Here is an 18,262-nt window from a genome sequence, read left to right on the forward strand (position 1 = left end):
TTCAAACTTCCGTTGTGATTTTTCTCTTTAAAAAAAAAAAACCAATTTTTTTTTTCAAAAAATCGTCATAAAATATTCTCTCACGCTTTTCCGATTTTTGAAATAAAAAGAGGAATTCAATACGGGGTCAAATTTTTCCAAGAAGCAGGTGCGTTAGTTTTTCAAAGAAGGAGAGTAAATTTTTCGATGGGGCGCTCTCTCTCTCTCTTTCTCTCTTGAGAGAGAAAGAGAGAGAAAAACGCAGGTCACTCTCTCTATATGTGTGCCAGGTGCAAAGGATCGTAAACTTTTGCAGTTGATCACATTGTTGTCTTTCCACTAAATACTTCACTGGCACCATTCTTGTATTTTTTTTTCCCTCTCTCTCTCTCTCTCTCTTTAAATTTTCGTCATTGTACACCCGGGGGTTAAAATGAAAAACTGAACGAATCGCCACCAGGCAAATGAATTCATCGATGGATCACTGGTTATTCTCTGAACAAGGATCTTATTGTCAAATACAAATTCATGGATCCTGTGCGGGATTCTGGGTTTTATGAAAGCCGGTCCTCTTATTCCAATGTCCATTGCGTATATATACAAAAATCCCTAATTTTTCCAGCAGGTATACGACACCTAACCTAATCTTATCCAAATACTTCTTTTTTTTTTCTCTTACACTTTTACTCATTATCTCGAGAAATCTGGTTTTCTAAAGTGTTTTTTTTTTTTCAAATCTTAAGCCCCTTCATCCTGTTAACGTTGAAAACAAAGAATATTTTTCAGATTTGAATAAAAAAAAAACCAAACAATATTTTAAATAAAAAAAGATTTCAAATAAAATAACGCTGAGAAATTAATAAATCAGAATTTCGCATATTTTCATTTTTAATTCACATTTATAATAATATGCTTTTTGTGAAATATCCATTTTCCTGGGAAAAATATAGGGTTCAGATATATAAAATAATTCTTGAGGAAACAATTACATATATATATATATAGACGATTCCCTTGATTTTTGAATAATAAATAATTAATACTGCAAATCTTTTATGTTGAATAATTATATATTTTCTAAAGTTTTACAAATAAAAGGGCCGTTTCGAAAGTTTAGTGTGTAATTACATATGATCAGCTGTATACTCGTTTAATTAATATAGCAAAAAAAGAGGAAACATTCTCGTGCGTTTTCAACCCTAACTTTCCTTGAATACGAAGTTTATCCACATATAATGCAGGGACAAATGTATTTAATTAATGAGAACGTTTATTCGGTCTTTAATCCCCTTTTATAACGATATTTTTCAAACACATGCCAATTCAATTTTAATCCTTTTCTCATGTGAAAATAATTCTTTAGATTTCTGTAATTTTAATATTTTTGTATTTAAAAAAAAAAAACAACCATAAATTATAATTATCATGATTTACGATTTTTATTAACAGTATTTCAAAATTGCTAATAAAAAACAAAATTCTATATTTATAACCATAGTAAAATAAAAAAAAAATGGTGACAATACCAATATTTGTCATATATAGTTATATACAACGATAATAAAAACTAAAAAAAAGGCACGGGGTTAAAATTTATTTTACGAATATAGTTTGTGCCAAATGGTACAGCAATGCTTTACGGTTCATTAAAATTGTAATGCTTTAACCTATTTAAAAATTAGTTAAATTGACGAGAAAATAATACTTCTTATAGGAAAGAAAGTATGTATGAAGGTTCTTCAGATTTTATCGCTTATTAGTGTAATTTAAGTTACTTCGCATGCTATAGCAATATGGTGGAACTGCGCCTAGTCTCAGTATCTTTTTACGTCTCAATTAAACCAATTGCTTGTATTATTGTAATCATTTCCTCTTAAAAAAAAAAATATTAAACAAAAAAAAAATCGATAATACACAAAGTCAAAATATGTATGCAATATTGGAAACTGGATTATTCTATAGTTTCCCCGAATTCTCATTATAATTATACTATAATTATATACACATTTTTCCTTTAAATAGTGAGAATTGTCAGAGAGATTTAAAAAAAAGCGAGCATAAAAGTAAAAAGAAACAATAATTTTGACACCTTCCATTTTGGGTCGTAAAAATTAAAATATTCGTTTTTTTTTATCACTCAATTATGAACACCGAATTTTTTGTTTATTCAAACTTAATTATATTCTCTAATTTTATTTATTTATATTTTCTCAAGATAAAAAACAAAATACAGCAAAAAGTGATCACTTAAATAACAACTGAACAAAATGAATCTTGTTTTTTTGTCGTATTTTTATAAATGATCGAAAATTTATTTTAAAAAATAAATAAATTCCATTATTATTTTTTATAAATGAGAATTTTCCTCAACTCCCCTTTTATTTTGTGCATTTCGGAAATTCCAAAATCATTCCAAACATACTTGGAAATTATTTTTCTCTTTCGAAAAAAAGGGAAAATTTAAAATAAATCACATAAATCGAAATAAATTCATTATTAATTACAAATCAATTACATATATATATATATATATATATATATATATATATGTGGAATTTTTCGAAAGGAAGAAAAAATGGATAATAATTCTATGTGAAACGATTTCGTCGATCGAATTCTCAACGAGTCACGTGTGTGTCACATATGAGAGAGAAAGAGAGAGAGAGAGAGACACTGCAGTGGAAGTATAGAATTCAATTTATAGATTTAACGAGGTCAAAGAGTTCGTTAATTACACCACATACATTTCTCACATACATTTCTAAGTATACCAACGGATCGATTGGCAATGCGTGTGTGAAGCTCGAGGCTAGAAGTCGCAATTCGTTCGCGTAAATGCAATTAACCCAATTAATTAACACAGCCCGAACCATAAAGATTTATTGAAAGGACTCAATTAACGAGTTTCAATTCGACACGCACATATACAACGGGTCGAACCTGATTGGACTTGGCTAATATATATATTTGAGTGACAAAAAGGATGCAAACCTCATTTGCAAATATATAAAAGTTTTAATATATCTAAAGGTAGAGAGAAAAAAAAATTTTTTTCAACGAAGGTGATCGCGTCAACTAACTTAATAAATCCACTCCCACACATTCATCCAAGAAGAAATGATTAATATCCAGTTTTAGTATATAAATTAAGCCTCTAATGACAAACGTGACAAGTATTTTCATATAGACATTTATTAGAAAACGAATAAAAAATTATTCTCCCCCTTATCAAAAAATCGAACCCCAGCCGCGATTAATTTAAACAAATTTTAATTATATTCAAATTCAAATAAAATTAAAATATTTTCATCTCTATTTAAATATAAAATTAAAATATAGAAAATTATACCGCGAAGTTTTTATTAAAAATTTTAAATCCAATAAAAAGAAAATTTGGACAATATCATGATATAGATAAAAAAAAATGATTATTTTATCTCTTTTATATAAATATTTCTCTTGTATAATGTGGCCATTAAAAAAAAACCAATTATAATTATTACGACGTATTAAAAATGATGTTTCTTTGACAGATTTTCGCGGATATATAAAACTGAAATATGAATATTAATATAAAACATAAATATTTGTTACACATTTCATATATATATATATATATAATAATAATGAACAAACATTTGTTTCAAAACAAAGAAACGTCACATATTTAACACAAAGATAATGATATTCATATATCTCATTAAAAAAAAAGAAAAAAAAATGTTTATTCAAAAGACGTTCAATCACCTGAATCTACACACATGTTAAATTAACGAAAATTTTCCTTGTTTTAAATTATTATAAAAAAAAAGAAATGATTTTCAAAAAGAGACAAAAATTAACGATATTTCTATTTTTTGTAAAATATTTTCCAAAACAAATTTCTCAAAAGTTCAAAAAAAAAAAAAATTTAATCATAGTTTATATATATATATATAAATTTATGATAAATATATTTAATAAAAATTTCTGCGATCAATTGCACCGCCTCGAGTCTCATTCCTTTTGAATAATTAATAGGACAATTTTAATTGACAGCATATAACGAAGAAGCGAGGAGACGCCATACAATAAGTGAGCCGTGCAATCTTTATGCGAAATGTTTTTTGTATGGAATACATTTATACATTTGTCCAAGCGTCTCATCGCGTTATATGTGAGTTTATTCTTTTTAAATGCTATTCGCATCAGCGAAAAAAAATTGTAAGAAAACAAAAAAAAAAAAAAAAATCTCTCGGGAATCGAACACATGATTGCTATTTCAAAACTTGCCGCTTAAACCACTGGGCTATACTTTAATTCAACAAAACGTTAAATATAATTATCAGAATCGATAATAATTTTTTGATTTCTAGTATAAATATAAATATAAATAATAATAATAATAATAATAATAATAATTTAAATTATATAAAAGAATATATAAAAATATATTTAATTATAAATTTAAAAATTAAAAATATATTTTTTTGCGTAATTTAGTGTTATGTGTATAGGAATTAGAGGATCGCATTCCGCGCTCGCGGTGACGCTCTAGGATTCTGTGATTGGCTGTAAAGAGGGCATTTTGCCCCCCGGGCAAAAAACTAGTTCGAGGCCCCCACCTCGCAATCGGCATACCGGCGACACGTTGCAAGCTCGTCTTTTAAATCACCGACAGACACCTCAAGGCTATCGATAACTCACACACGTCACTTCTACTTCTATATACAATTTTTCTACCTTATATATTTACATTTCTAAGGGATGTAAAAACAAAATCCCGTCTCAATATTTCAATTTACCTCATCATTCATAATGAAATAAAATAATAAATTATTTATTCAATTAATAATAATTATTAATATTAAATATTATGATTTATTATTAAAATATAATATTTTATATTATCATTAATATATATTATTAGAAATTATTATTGAATTTTTAGTATTTAGATATAGGATTACAAAAAAAGGTTCAAAATATAATCAACGCGTTCGCAAAAAAAATAAAGAAGAGTGTAGAGCAGTAAAATTTCTTTGATATTTGAATCAAGTCTTGCAATCATTTGGCTATCGGTTTTAATGATGTCTCGACGTGAGGCGCGAAATATATGCGAGGAGTGGCAAGCGCGCCCACGCTAAATTTTTAAGACGCCACTACGCACCATTAAGTCACCATATATACTGAGGGTCAATATCGTCTTCGAACTTTTAGCTCTTTTTGAAAAAAAAAAAAAAAATATTCACCAAATTTTTATTTATTAAATAAAACATTATCTAAAAAAACACCTAAATCAAAATTTTGAAAAAATAAAAATTAATTTGTTAAAAAATACATTTTTAACAAAAAAAAAAAAAAAAAAACAAAATGATATAAGAAAGTGCTTGACAATAACAAGACTCGTGAATTTAAAAGAAGAAAATAAAAAAAAGCATCGTTAGTTAAATGGGGAAAAAGGGTGAGTTTCAATATAAGATAAAGCGAAAGAAAAGCAGTGCCAGCCAAAGTATCTCGGAAACATAAAAAACAAAAAATCAAAACAAAAAAAGGCCAATGGCTATCTACCAGCCGGACTCATCTTATCGTCGATCTGATCTACACCTCATACCCCCGGTTACAAACTGACACGCCGACCGGGCCACGACCTGAAACTTTGTCCAATATATTTTTGCGCCCTCAACTTTTTTTCAGTTGCAGCGCCGCTTTCTCGTTGATTCAAATTATCACACACACATTCTGTATCGAATATCCTAGAGAAATTCTATCGCCAATGACTATATAGTTACGGGACCAGTAGATATATATATATATATATATATATAAAAATAAACACGCATGAATGAAGCGAAGACACGTTTTTTTAATGTCCCTGTATATATATAGAAAAAAAACAAGAGCGAGGGTTCCAAAGCCTAATAACATATTCGACCACAACCGGTAGCCAGGATCAGATTTTTTTTCACGACAGAGACGAAGTTGACGCGCTGTAAAATTGTTTAGTGTGCGGAGAATTTTTGGCACTGGCACGGTGCGAGAGAGTGAGGAGTTGTTGGATTTTTATGTCAAGTTGTAAAGTTACATTTTTACTCCCTGTTTATTGTCACGATATATACATATACATATATATATATATATATATATATATATATATATATATATATATATATATGTAAATCTACTGTTTGTGTTTAAAAACACTCCTTTTTTTCTCTCTTAAAATTCTATTATTTCGTTATTATAAAAAAATATATTTTTTTTAGAAAATTATAAATTTTGAAATAAATCGCTAAAATTCACGCCCACTTAATATTCCAATAATAAATAAATAAATAAAATATTTCAACGAACTTCATTTATATTTAACATTATTCTATTGGATCTTTTGTCTCCAGTAATCCCTAATACAGAATCACGATCCATTGTCCCAGGTGTCAGGGAAGGGCACAACAGCCCAGTCAACAGAAGGGAATGAGGATTATGAGAGATTAAAATCGTGAGGCAAAGTACTTTTTTTTAAAAAAAATAGTCGAAAGAAAGACTGTAAAAAAAAAACAGCAGAAGAAATAAAGAAAAGAATTTGTGATGCAAAAATGGTGGAAATAAAAAATATTTGATTCGTTAGGATTAATTTTCTATACACGACACTTATCGAATTGACTTGTGTACATTTATTATAGGCGCGAAACTATATCCAAAAGCCTACACATCACTAAATTTATTTATATTTTCTCGATTGCAAGTGGGCTTATCAAATCGTATTATCAGAAATGAAAAATCATAAATATTTCTTATCAGACTGTCTGTTTTATATTTTATAACAATATGAGTCTACAAAGATTATTAAATCACAAATATTTTTAATTGTTTTCTAATATCAAGTTTTTTTTTACATTTTTTTATTTTATAATTATTTATCCGATAAGTTATAATATTACATAACAAATATCAGTTTTTTTTTTGCCATAGAACAATTTTCTAATCACATATTGTGTCTTTCTTAATTTTCCCGATAGCAGGAATGTAGATATACGAGTTAGTGCGCTCATAAAAAAAGAGTAATTGCTAGAAAGCCTGATGACGACAATGTAAGTTTGCATTTTACACGATGTAAAGCGATTTGAAACATTATTGTATATAACAAAATCGTAAAACGATGCGTGAAAAGCATATAATACATTTGTTTTGTTTTTTTTTACAAGGGGTGTTTATGAAGCAAAATTGTAAATTATTTTCCATGAGAAAAAAAGTTTGTAGCTTCTTGAGCTGAAAATGTCGCGAGCTGTCTGTGTCTTAACATTTTGTGTCGCTTTTACCTATATATATATATATATATTGTGTCGGCAAGAGATTCGAGCACGAGCGACAGAACAGACGAAAGAGATAGAAAGAAAGATCTCTCTGATGCCTTCAGGGGTCTATGTGACGCCCAAGAAAGAGAAAGAACAGGGACTCTATTGTTGTTGGCATAAAATATTGTTTCTATGCCACGCACGCACGAATAACGACACGCCGATTAATGCTGGCGTGACCCAACAAACGCTCATACTATATATATATATATATATATATATATATATATATATATATATATATAACTCTATTAATATAGCTAAGAAACTAAAATTTATCCCAAAAAAAAAAAACAGTTAATTCCTTGTCCCATAAAAATAATTTATTATTAATAAAATTTAATTATAGTTAGAAAAAAAAAAAATATTTAATGGAAAAATTTGCTGTTAACTTATATGTATGTCTTACGCCATTTTATATATATACTGTCCTCAAAATTGGAATTAAAAGTTTGTCATTCTTATTTACCACACGTCTTTTAATTCCTAACAAGAAATTCTCATCATACACAAAACGTTATTCAATGTTCTTTAGAATACTAATTAATTCTTTTTTCTTTAATGTCTTTTCTTTTTAAGTGCCATCTATTTTTATATTCTTTTTGTTTCACTTCTTTTTAAAATTATATTTTAAAATCGATTTCTTTCATTTTTTTTAATCCTTACCCCCCATTTTATATCAGGTTTCGAGCTGTTTTTAAAAGCTTGTGAGGTAAATGAAGTCTGACTTGTTTCTCAGACTTAATTAGTTGAAGGAAGTATATACATATATAGAGAAACGAAGGGAAGGTTAGATACCGACGACTAGTTTAAAAAAAAAAAGTAAGGGACTCTCTTTCTCGGTTGAGCGATCATTGGAAACGGATTGAAGACTCCTGCGGTATAGATCGTACAAAACTCTTCGACAATAGGAGCTAATAATGCAATAAAGAGAGAGAGAGAGAGAGAGATAAAAAAAACATCGCCAGATCCCGGAAAACGTGTGTTTGCAACTTAGAGTTTATAAATGTAAATTATAGCGAAACGATTACTGTTTATTGGATTTAACTAGCAATCAAGTATGGGCAATCAATGCTTTCTACAAATCCGATCAAACTCAACGGCAAGAAATAATAATTCATATATATACATGTATACACATATGTAAAACACATTGAATACATTTCTGCGTTTATATTATATAGTAGAGAGACACAGAGAGCAATTGAAAAAATATTTATTTTTCTCATATATACGATTACAAATTATTATATATATGCGTTTAAAATTTTATATACGGGAAATTTTGCTTCATAGTTTTTACTATGCCAAGATGAAAAAGTATCGCATTGCAAATTTTTTTTTTAATCCAATTTTTCATCTCACTCGAATTATATATAGATAATTTCCATTTGTAAAAATTTGTTTTCTTTTCCTTAAAAGAACGTATTTGGGCCAAATAAACATTTTTATCCAAATATTTTAAATTTCTCCCCCAACAAAAAAAATCTTGTATCCACATAATAATAATATAATATAAAAATTTATCTAACAATTATATATCTATAAAAACACTAATTTCTCACAATTTCTATATTTATATTTTAATCGGGAAATAAATCTGGGGTATAAATATAAGATCCCCTAAATCTGTTGGACAATGTTGTAGATTATGAGGTGCTGGACAATCATATATATATATATATAGAGAGAAGGGCGGCAAAAGATCTATTCCATAGATTTGTCCCTTTTTGATTCTATTTTCACAAAAGGATGTTGGAATGCCGACTCTGAGATGTAATTAAGCCGCGCACACTAATGATCATACCGGGAGCCTGCTTCGAGCCCCTTCTGCTATATATGTAGTAATTATCAAATAAAATAAACACCTTCCCAGCAGACACATAATGCATCATCGTGAATGTATATATATATACAGTCGCTGTCCGTCATTTTTATAATTTGGCCACCGAAAAATGTCTTCCATATATACACGAACGCTCATTGTACTCAAGAAGCAACCTCATTTAATTAATCGCCGACTATAACGCTACTCTATAATTACTGTCAGAGCATAAGTAAAAAAAAAAACCACTACCGTTAATGGCGCTCATGAAAATAATATTACAAATGACTTATCGCTCTTTACTTTCTTTATATATATACACTAACTCAGAAATTATTTATTTTTGTAATTATATTCATCTTCGTCGGCAAAATTTTTAGTCATTTAAAAAGATATACAATTTTTCATTTACTCCTTTGGTACATTGTTAAATAATTTTTTTACAATTCTTCCAAAGGAAGCAAATTTCTATTTTGGATTAAAGTATATATATATATATATATAAATGAAATGAAACTAATTTGTACATATAACTTTATGCCATAATGAGAGTTTAAAGTAAATATTAGACAAGTAAAAAATGATTGACCGCATGTGCAATGGAGCTATATAGAGGTAGTAAATAATGTTTTTGATTTTAATGTACGCAAAATTGCGCGTATAGGAATAACCAGTATAAATGGTCAATAAATAGGTGGGAATAGTGTGTAGTTGAGTTTTAGTGGAGGCACAACACCGTTAAGGAAAAAGCACGCGTTTCGTGTGTAAGCCGTGATAATAGATTATGATAATAAACGGCATTGTGTCGACATAAAAGCACCTAATGCCATACGCCAGTCATATTCATGGTATATATAGCCCATATTCTAGCCTTATACTATATATATATGTATATACCACCGACTGTGGCCAGCTCGTAAAGAACAAGCTGCTTACTGGGTACAGGTATTTAGGGTAACGTAACTTCCAAAATTGGACGGACCCCGCGCTTATTTCGAACCGACGCACGAATATTACCCGACAGGTAATCCAGGTATAACTGCGTGGGCGGTGAATTTTGATGCCCTATGACAAAAAAAAAAAAAAAAAAAAAAAAAACACTTTCTTCTGAATCAAAATCTATTTTTTTATAGTCTCTCAATTATTTTTATCAAATAGATCTATAATTTCTAGACTTTCTAAATAGTAATTAATTAACAATAAATCAATTATTTAATGAATCAATGATTATGTATAAAAAACACAAGTCCATAAATAACTAACAGTTCATTAATTGATTCGATTAGTAAACTAATAAACCATAATCTAAATATGTCTATGTATAAAAATTTGCTTATTCTCATTTGTCAAATAAAGAAGTGAATATTTAAATTTATAAATATTCAAAAAGGAAAATTACTACTCACGACATTTATGCAGATATATCTGAATAAATCAATAAAACATAGAATTTTTGTTTACCTTGTAAGCAGTAAGACCCACATTGTGATCGAATTTTTCTACAATTTTTTTTTTTTTTTATTTGTCTTGTTTTAAAATTCTAATTTTATATAAAGATATATAATTTTTTTAAATTTAATAATCATTTATATAAAAATATGGTTATTTCATTAAAATTGTTAAACAGAATTTTTTTTTTTTAAATCCTATTGTAATTTTTTTTTTTATACGAAATTATACAGTTCTCACGCGCAGTATGTATAATATATAATATACGAAAGCGGAATTGATGGGAATATTTTGACGGGCAAAAGAACCGCAAAGAGAGGAAGTTAGCAAGTAGCGCGTCTACAAACGCGTGCACTTGATCGCACGTGCTGCAATAATAGTTTATGATAATAAACTGCATTATGTTGACAGAAAGGCACCTAACGTAGTCAACTCGTCTGGCATTCATAGACACGTCGCTCGCGCTCCTAGAAAGGAGTTCCATTATAATATATATATATATATATATATATATATATATATATATATATATATATGCCCAAGAGTATATACCCAAAGAAACCCCCCCGAAGCAAATTTATTTACTTTTTTTTCTCCTCGACCCTCTCTCCATAACGTTAACTAAACGAAATCTCATGCAAATTTACAGCAATGAAGAAGATTAGAGACACGCGAGAGTCTATCGAAAGAATTATCAGACTTCAAGCGAATTTTTTTTTAATCGTAGGTACTTCGCGGAGTCGATTAAATTAATTTTTTCCGCACTCCGCTTTAGAAGTGTTTTAAAAAGTAAATTATAATGTTCATAAATTATTTTTACTTAATTTTTGATAAAAATATTTAAATTTCATTAAGAAAGTCTATAGAGGAAATTTTTCTTTTTATATGGTATTAGTAACACATATGTCAATATTCTAAACATTCGCTTTAAATAAAAGAGGATGAGTAAATTAAATATTATCATCATGTGGGCGATGTTTTTTCTTCGAATAACTTATTTAACTATATAGTTATAATATATAGCTAATATTTAAAAATAAATTTTTCTATCCAAGATGAAATGAATTTCTAATATTTCATTCATAAATGAAAATCATTCATATAGATCTATAAAAGTAATTTTTTTTCGTATTATTTTTTTTTTTTTTGGAAAAACACTAATAAAAAATATTTTTTTTAAAGGAAAAACACAAAATAGTTGAGAATAATAAATTTTTTTATAAATTACTCTATACTTTTTCAAAACGTTAATTTTTTTGATGAATAAATTTTTCTTTAGACATATATATATATATATATATATACGAAACTTGACACAGATGGAAAGATTTCGATAGAAATGAATTTAATTTTTCGAATTTAATTAATATTAACACACAAAAACAAGAATATTGATCTAGGTGTTACATCTTGTTATCTTTTTTAAGTTTACTTTACACTTCCTTAATATCGAAACTTTTACAGAAATATTTAACTTATATATAGAAAAAAATATTTTTCATTTGAATATTATATATATTTTTATAAAAATTAAGAAATCACATAAAATAATTAGCTGATAGAGGACCCCCTTTTAACACTTTCACGATAGTCTAATAAACATTGATCACGGAAATTTGAGAGCACTACATTCATCTCTCGAGTGGAGACTTTAACGCGCGGGATCCGTCGGATTATATACCAGCGCAGCCACTTGGAAAAGCAGCATCCACTTGAATAAGAAATCTCTCTCTCTCTCTCATTTCTAACGAGGAATATTTTAAGAAACCAACAAAAAAGCAATTCTCACAATAAGATGCAATTTTTTATAAAGAAGAAACACAGAAACTATTTTTCTATTTGATAATTATAAATTTTACAACATTTTACGAAATAGGATTTTTTTTCTCTCATCTCTTTTCGAATGAGTGATGTTAAGAAGACAGATGACACCTTGTTTATAAGTCAGGATAAATTAGTTTTTCAAAGAGAAATATGGTCTTGTATATTTTGAAAGGCAAACAAAATTTCGTATATATATTGACACTGATGCACTTCTGTCGCAGGTATTTACGATGTGAACAGATTTGGCAAACCTGCTTTCTTAAGCTCCGAAAATTCAACTTCAAGAGTTGTAACACGTGTCGAAATGACGTCACACTGATTTATCTGCCAATTACACACTTGGCGCGATATTTTCTGAACCTGTATATATACGGCGAGGGTATTAAAAAAAAAAAAATGCGTTATCGAGAATACATCGCACTGTACGTTTGGTATAAGCGAAAAAAAAGAAAGAAGAGCGCGATATCTAAATCGTCACCATATCGCGTTGAACATCAAGAAGTTTGCCGAGTTCCGTTATCTCAGCGAGATCAAAATTCTCACGTGCCGCACGCGTTTCCCACTACTACTTCCCTTCAAAACACACATCAAATTGACGAGCAATCAACAATCTCAAGATGTACATGACTCATATTGAGATATACTTTCTTTTAAAAACACCAAATCCTTTCCCTTGTTAAAACAATAATTTTTTTTTTTCAAATCAGATGCGACTAGACAATAAAGTCTTCAAGAAAGTGTAATTTATAAATTTATTTGTGGTAAATCAAGACAGTCATCATCGATAAAATATATTATATATGGATATGTATATAGGAAAAGTTATTTGGAGGCAAACAAGCCGATCTGACATAATGCCAACGGTAACTCAAGATAAGGTTTTAAGAAATGTCAACCGGTAAAGATAACGTTGAAATAAGAAGTAACCTGAAACTTTTTCTAAAAGCTCGACCCATCAAAAATCATATATCTGATAAAATATCGGATGAGGTAAAAAGGTTTAGGTGTTTAGCCAAAGTAAATGTTTAGAATGTTGATGACAGTGCCAAAGGACTGTCAAAATACTATTGAAGATGTTTATGTTATATAACTGTGAGATGATAATCAACAATCTTGCATAAACTTCGTGTAATGACAACACTATCAACATCAAACAAGATCCACCACAATGTTTAATCAAAGAAATTCACGCATTTCAGAAAATTTCTGATTTTTTCCTTACTGACAAATCAGATGATATCTTCAGAAATAATAATTCCTCTCATTTCAAATGAATGAAGAAATGATACCGCATCTTTAAATACTGATGATACATATTCTAAAATCCAATTTTTCTTAAAGAAGAGTATATATAAACGGAGATAAATGTAAAGGAAGAATTTCTATAGACAAAATTGCAATTTACAAAATTGAAGGACCATTTCACACATCATGAAAATTTTAGTAGGACATTAACAATAAAAAGGGTTTACAAATTCAAAACTATGGACTATAAGAGAAGTGTAATAGAAGTTAAAGACATTTCACTTATATTTTGTAGATACCCATAGTATCGATAAAAGAGTAGAGACATACACGAAGGCCACTTGAGACAGATTGAAACCTAAGCATGACGAATATAGAAAAAAAAACGAGACAAACAAGCTACTTCAGGTAAGCAAAGTCTGGGAATCTAGCTTGACGATTTCCAATTTAGGAAATTGGGATTTAGCAAAATAGTCTCATCCTTATTCACTGTATTCGTCACAGCAAAAAATAAGCCAATCCTTTTTGTCATGATGAAAGAAAAAGGAAATAGCGTTTTTTTTTTTCAAAAAGAGTTGAATCCAGATTTCAAAAAATAAGAGAAATTCCAAATTCCTTGGTACTCTTTATCAAATATCCCAAAGATAAGTATTTCAAAGTCAAGCACCAATCACTATTGTATCACTATTACGGAAGAATTGCGATAAGAGAAACACTATTGCGACACATTTCCAAAAAGATCTGATTGATCATATAGATGATAAATTAAGATGAAAACAATATCCTAAAATTTTCCGAATTATCATTCGAAAAAATCCTTGGATCCAATTTCGGGTATATTTCCTTCTTTTGGAGAACAATTATTCAATATTTATTAGACACACGATTCCGTGTTAAATTTTCCTCGCAGCACTTAATCCTAATTACACTCACTAACCACTAATTTTTTTTTTTTTTTCACCAAGTGACACATACCTGGGTTCATATCCCGGAGCGTCCACTTTTCCTGGTTGCAGGAATGCACTGTATTTTTTGAAACACTGTACTGCACGTCTACTCTTGGGTTTGATTACCCAGGGTTTTCGCACTGACCTCGACCTTAGATAAGGTGGTAAGGAAGCAAATATTTATAGATGGGCATGACCCCTTGCTTTATATTGGCACTGTGAAACCGCTAACAGACGGTGTTCTTGTATGTACACCTTCGAACACGTCCTGGCACTTAATTATAAATCACGATGAAATCCGTGATATCATATAGAGAGAAAGAGATCATCCAATATATAAATTAATTTCACAGCGTCAGATAAAGGAACTCGCGCACTTGGTGCTCCGAGTTAAAACGAATATGTATATATATATATAGGAAGTCACACCGCGAATTCTTCTTGACCAATGGATATATATATGTGTATATATATATCACAAGAGGTCAAAAGTCACACACTCACTAGAAAAATTCGGGTCACTGGTAAAATACCTGGCACTTTCTTCTTGATTCGTTGCCACGTTCGCGGATTATTGCTTCTGACGAGCTAGTTTAACCGCGATATTGGTTTAATAAGGGTGCGCGGTACTCTCATCCACGGGCCACGAATACGTCGGGGTACGGATAATATTTTAATGAAGAAAGGCCGGACAGCGAAGTGCCCACGTCGGGTCGCGCTGCCGAACTGTTCGCTCCCCGCCCCTCCGCGGACAGGCTTTCACCCCTCCTGATACTTCCCCCACTATCAATACTACAACCGGTAGAGCGGCGCAGTCACAAGAGTGGGGGCCAATATAGGCGGGACATTTCAGCCTTCTGTGGGCGTGGTCTATTCAAGTGTACGTCTCGCGCTGCTCCAAAGCTTTCGAAGGAGAGGTAAGTGAGCTCCACCTCCCACCATACTCGAAAGCTCAAAGTACGCGATTTTCTCTCTCTCTCTCTCTTTCTCTCCTCGTCTTACCAAGGAAACACAGGTAGGGGTACACAACTTGAGACACAGCGCCGGTAGGAACTTTCCGGATATCTTTCCGGTAATCTTTCCTCTCTCGCCCGCATCATACCCGCCGGACGTATCGTCGACCTACCCGTCCAACTCCGATCGAAGATCCAGGATTTCCGGCAAGCGCTAGACATCCCCGAGAGAAGATAGAAAACCGCGACTCTTGAATGTTTCTAGAGGTCAGGGCAACGATCTAGCTTTTTTTTCTCTCATTTTTTTGATGGAGAGGCACTTTTTATTCATCCCGAGACGTCAAAAGTGTTTCTGCTTTTTAAAGCGGATACAATGTCAGAGAGACGTGGTCCAGGGGTTTCTTTTTCCTTTCCCCCCTGTCAATATTTCAGGGAAAGTTTACCGTCGCATCGGAAGTGCATTTTATCGAAGGCTGATTGTTGACATATGTTCAGTAAAAAAAAAGGCTTAAAAATCTGTTTTTACAGATTGACAATTTTTTTTTCGCAATTTAATACAAATATAGAAATTATTTTCGTTTGTCAATGTCTGTAAATGACATTTGTACGTGAATCTGCTTGAAAAGTAATGAGACCTTTCGGTAAGCAGTGGCCGTTTTATGTCTGCAAATTGCAGCTTTGTGGATGAGCGTAGGAGAAGAGGAGTCTCTAGCAAAAGATCTGCGAGAAGGAATTCACAACGTTTCGAGAGGTAAATGCCGCCATTTACATTCCACGAATGTCTACAAGGGAGCACCCTTCTCTCCTCCAACTAACGTACGCGTGCGCCCTTGTATGCGCATATATACTTTGGACTTTATACAGTTCCTCTCTCTCTCTCTTTTTCTCTCCTCCTCCCCTTCCATCCATTACCCTCCGCCAACTTCACCCCCTCCTCCTCCTTCACCACCCCCTTGTGCCCTTTCTCTCACTCGGAGAGAGCCTCGGCCAATCGCGATCTGCCTCGAGTCCTTTTTTAATAAGCTTCGCTTCCCTACACCCTCTTTTCAGCGTTGCGCTCCTCTAAAAGATCCAGTAAGATTGGAAACCAACTTATTCGTGGAATACCAAAGTCTACCTCGCTGTTTGATTATGTGACCCTTGAGAGCCTAAAAATACATCCCTCTTGTTAACATCGACCAAAGTCCAGCCCTAAACCTTATTCGTCTCTCTCATCGTATTTTACATATTTCGAAACAATTTCTCCTTGCGGGAATAAATTTAAAGATACTTTAAATAAAGCCTCTCGGATTATTCAAATGACAAAAAATTCGAAATTTTAAATACATTAGAAATGTTCCTTTTAACTTTAGAAAATTTAATGCTTTAGAAATTATCCTCTCTAAATCTCTGAAATAGCGATAAAAATACGACTAATTTTAATTAATATATACGCTGTGAAATTTTACTATATTAAACTAAGAAAATTTCACTAATTTATTAGCGAATATATGCTAATTAGAATCAGTGGTTTAGCTATCTATGTGAATTATTAGTGAAATTTTACTATATACTAAACTAGGTACATATCACTAAAAAAAATTATTTGATTCAAAGAATCTTTTACACTACTGCGAAATAAATAATTTTTTGTATCAAATAATTTGCGTATTTGAAAAGATTGGTTGGTATTACCATTTTTAAAATGACCGCATTTTTAGTCAGTAAATTGTACTACTGCTAAATTATTAGTTGTGATTACTACTTTTTTTGTTAACATAACTATTTTATTAGTTGGATTAACTAATTAGTTTATTGGAATATAACTATTTATTAGTTAGTTACCTTATTAATTGTTAGGCTGACTAACTAAATTGTAACAGTAACTACCCGTGCAGAAATTCGCCAACCTGGCCCTGACCTGGTTGAAACAGGGAACCCGACCGGGGCCAAACCAGGCCCTGGTCGGGCCCCGGTTTTTATCGATTTTAATCGGACTGAAATAGAGCTTTTTCTGTCGCCTCGATCGGGTTCCCTGTTTCATGCGATTTTGAAGCTCCCCACCGTGGGCCCTGCCAGGGCCCTTTCAAAATTTCCGCACGGGTAATATAAATAGGCAAAAATACTCTTATTAACGAAAAACTAACAATTAAATAATATAAATAATAAATAAAATAAAATTTAATTGACTCAAAAATTATTTTGTTCAAGGAAATATTTATTTGATAATAGTCACAAAAAATAATTAGTAAAAAAAAGTTGAAAAAATATGTAAATAATAGATTAAACAATAATTAGATTATAAATATTATTGTTAAATAAAAAAAGGGAAAGGAATATAATATCGTATTAGGTGGTCTATTTGAAATATAAATACACACTGGTGGAGCAAGGTTAGTTCCTGTTTGAAAAGGGATGGACCACTGACCGGTTCCTGAATTCGAAGGGCGGAAAGAGAGGGGTTGTTGACTATATATATATATATATGTATATGTGAATGGCCATACACATGGTTTTTCGTCTTAAGAATATATCTCGTGTGCTCATTCGGACAGTTTCGGTACACTTTCGGTGAATTCGTATAACACCCGAATGGCCTTCGACCAGGTGTGTGTATAGTGTCTCTCCCTCTCTCTCTCTCTCTCACTCTTCGCATCATTCGAAAGGGAAACTTGTAAAGTCCCTTTAAAAACGTTACGGATCTTTTTCTCTCGGTCCAAGAAGCCG

General features: G+C 30.8%; 1 protein-coding gene and 1 long non-coding RNA gene across 5 annotated transcripts in view; one reads left to right on the plus strand and one right to left on the minus strand.

The window, feature by feature from the left end:
• LOC127291152 (zinc finger homeobox protein 3) overlaps window positions 1-15,340 on the minus strand; it is a 127,630-nt gene extending 112,290 nt beyond the window's left edge. For 2 of the 4 annotated variants that reach the window (XM_051320079.1, XM_051320078.1), the window contains exon 1: window positions 14,632-15,340. The gene's annotated coding sequence lies outside the window, so the exon portion shown is untranslated. The remainder of the gene's footprint in view (window positions 1-14,631) is intronic. The other 2 variants (XM_051320080.1, XM_051320081.1) reach the window with 1 other exon arrangement.
• LOC127291159 (uncharacterized) overlaps window positions 1-18,262 on the plus strand; it is a 196,504-nt gene that overhangs the window by 145,030 nt on the left and 33,212 nt on the right. The window lies entirely within an intron of this gene.

This window comes from Leptopilina boulardi, unplaced genomic scaffold, assembly GCF_019393585.1.
Source record: "Leptopilina boulardi isolate dan_hultmark-lab unplaced genomic scaffold, ZJU_Lbou_2.1 LbouV2_126, whole genome shotgun sequence".
In the NCBI taxonomy this organism is placed as follows: Eukaryota; Metazoa; Arthropoda; class Insecta; order Hymenoptera; family Figitidae; genus Leptopilina; species Leptopilina boulardi.